Below are 3463 nucleotides of genomic sequence, written 5' to 3'. Positions count from 1 at the left end.
TGCGTCGGTGCTTTAACGTACCGTTGCAAACCCATTTCGTCCTCAAGGGGGATGGTTCCGGTGGCAATGGCTGCGATTGAGTCGATTTCCTCCAATCCGGGCCGCCAGGGGGTCGAAGCTTTGCGGGAGAGGTTGACGATCCGTCCGATCTTGGAGAGTGGCACGAAGTGGGGGAGCTTGTTTAAATTCCGTTCCACCGTTGACGGTGTGTTGCACCAGTAATGCACGAACGCGCGCGCACACACACACGCACGCACTCACGCACACGATCGCACGCACGCACGCACGCGGCCAAATAAATGCAGTTGCATGCGAGCGAGCGAGCGTGGGAAACCCGTTGGGAATGACACACAAGAAAAATGGTGCAGCAGCAACCCGTGGGTCCGGAAGTAGAGTCTACCCTGTGCCCTTCGGGGAAAAAAAAGGAACGAGCCATCAAAGATGCATGCCTGCCTGTCCCGTATGTGGAAGCGGGAAAAAACAGGCTTTCGACGACGAAAGGAGGCGATAACTGGGACACACAAACGTACACGCGGGACGTGCGTATATGCAACTGCCTCTAGTTTTTATTCCATTTCTTCGTGGGACCAGCCGTTGTGCCGTTGTTGGGAAATAATGAAGGTAAACCGAACGTAAACGCACACCGCGCTCAAATCGTGGAAAACGAGTCGCGACATTTGAAGGCGTCGCGGTTACGCGTTCGGTTGTAGGACTGTTGTTAAACTTTGACCACACTGCACTATCTGGTGGGTTGTACATTTTGGAGGATACATTGCGTAGGTTAAAAATGCACCGTGTTTGGAAACGATCGACACCGATCGTATCACCTCCACCTGCCCACGGCCGGGCGGACTGCATACGTTAGGAACAACACACGTGCATCGTGACGGCGGCAAAATGTGTGTCGGCTCTACACCCCAAGGGACCGGAAGAGAAGAAGAAGAAACCTACAACAAAAACGCAAAGAGACAGCGATCATGCATTCCTTTCTTAACACAATCGCAAACTGCAAATGTGTTGCAAGTGAAATCATTCATTGTTTTTTGTTTATTAGTTTTGTTGTTGTGGTTGTTGTTTTTGCACCAGCGCTGCTGATTACCGGTCGCTGGTTCCGCGATTGCATTCGTTCCGTTCGTCACGTCGTCAGGTCGGCGGCTCAAGGTCTGCAGAAGTCGACGTATGCGTCGACCGAAGGTATCAGAAGTTAAATCTTCCGCGAAAGCTTTGTGATTGTTTCCTCTTTTTTCTTGTTTCCTAATTTACATCCAACCCCGTAATAGGAACGGCAGGAATGATGAGTGGGAAATGCCCGCCGATACCCTTGAACCCACTGCAAGCTCGTTGCATTGTAGTTTAAGTTCAATTTACACGCAACACTATATGCAACGATCGTTGATACTACGATGTACGGTTTCAGCGGAATAAAAATCCAATTTATGCCAAAATTTGGTATCGCAAATTCGGCATCCCAAGTCTTCACCTTTCGCCACACACTCTTAAAATCGGTGCTTCCTGGAGCCCACGGACACTGACCTTCGTCTGACTGGAAGTTTATTACGATTATACGAAATTGTCTCCGCAAGCGAGACAAAATACACCATTAGAAACCGCGACCCGCGACTGGACAGGAGGGAGATTGTGTCAAACGCTTCGTTTTTGTTTAACCTTGTTCCACCTATCTTCTTCCCGCTATCGCTACGCGACGCCGCGTGACGTCGATTTAAATGCCGACTGCTTTTATCGGATTTAAAAAAAAATGCATTCGCTTTCCTATCTTCTGCTCTCAGGTTTTGAACCACGCAAATGTTGCGGATCGGATCGTAGTTCTAGCCCTCTGATACGAAAAATTAAGATTTTGGGGTGGAACAATCGTTTTTCTTGCCTTCAATGCTTTCCACTGCGATCGTGCGTAAATGGCTGCACCGGTTGCACAAAAGAAGAAAGCATTAATGACACACAGGGGAAAGTTTGTGTGGGTGAGAAAGCACGTTTGGGTTGCGTTTGCCTGGTTAGGTCCGGTTGCCGAATGAAAACATAACAAATTTTGACATGCTCGGAAGAAGAACAACAAGCAAACTTTCATTCATTTCTGTTGCAAATAAGACGATCAATTAAAATAGTAAAATCTTTTTTAAACTGAGAAACATTTATCGATTTTATTAAATTTTATTCTCTTTAATAAATAATTAGTAGAAAAATGATTTGTAAACATTTTGTGATAGAGCTATATGGTTCTTACATTACCTTACCATTTCTACCAGATTGAGTAAGAAAAGGTGGTTTTGGAAAAGCCGATTGGATCTTTAGGAAAAGAGATAGCGTAAGGAAAAGCGAGAATTATTTTTACCAATTTTATAATGCAGTCCAGTATCAATGCACAAGAATCAAAGAAACGATTTTTTCAATTTTTTTGTTCCCCAGCGTTACGTGCAATAGGAGCTAAATACTTAAAAATTTAAAAAATGCACCGATGCACATGAAATCGAATTCCGAACACACTCAGAGCACATCATTTGTAGAACCACCCTGTAAATTTGAACCAACCGCGTGCCCACTAATGTGTGTGTAAGAATGAGAATGTATGCGAAGGAAGCAAATGAATGAAAGTCGAGCGGTACAGAGGGAGAGAAAAGGAGAGAAAGGGAGAGAGAGAGAGAGAGTGAGAGAGAGAGAGAAATAGAAGGGAGAGAGAAAGAGACCGACGAGTACGAATGGAATCCGTCGGAAGTTCGGAGTGCTGCGAGATTTGTTGTGTCCAGTCCAGCAGTTGCAAAGTGCTGCGGAAGTGTGCGGATGCTTAGCGATTGTTCGCTGGAAGCAGTATTATAACCATTGTTCGCATCGATTTGGTTTCGTTTGTCGTTCGTCACGAGACTCTTTCGAATCGGATAAAACCGTGATTGCCACAAAACGCCCCAGCAGGACGTCGAGTTTTTCGTGTGTGGAGCAGTGAAAGTGCGATACGCCCGCGCCTCACGCGGTTCAGGGTGCACACGATTTAGTGTTCGTGCGTGCCCCCGTATTGTCCGACTGGTGGTTTTTATGAATCAAAAACGTAGTACTAGGCGCGGGGCAGGGTGAGCAGCAGTGCGAGCTGGAGGTGTGTGGCTGTCGAAGAAGAAGAAGCAAAGTGAGCAGCACTGTGGCGTAGTGGTGTGCGAAGGGAAGTTGAATGAAATTTGCGCGAGCAATGAAACGGCATGCGCTACAACCCGGCGGAGTGAAGAGATCAGCACCACCACAGATTTGTGTGCGTGTATGAACGGATGTAGTGTTGGCAAGTGTGCGTGCACAGTTTCTTGTTCCAGCGCAGCGTGCTGGGTTCGAGCGTGTTTGTGTGTGTGTGTGTGCTCGCTGTATTCCAACACACATTCGCAGAAAGACAAACGACCACGGCGGCGAGTGTCAAACAGCGAGCAGCTCGCTTCGTACACCTCGAACGCGCGAGCCAACGCGACGTGTT

The sequence above is a fragment of the Anopheles coustani genome, chromosome 3 (assembly GCF_943734705.1).
Source record: "Anopheles coustani chromosome 3, idAnoCousDA_361_x.2, whole genome shotgun sequence".
Lineage (NCBI taxonomy): Eukaryota > Metazoa > Arthropoda > Insecta > Diptera > Culicidae > Anopheles > Anopheles coustani.
Note: the sequence above shows the minus strand (reverse complement) of the source record.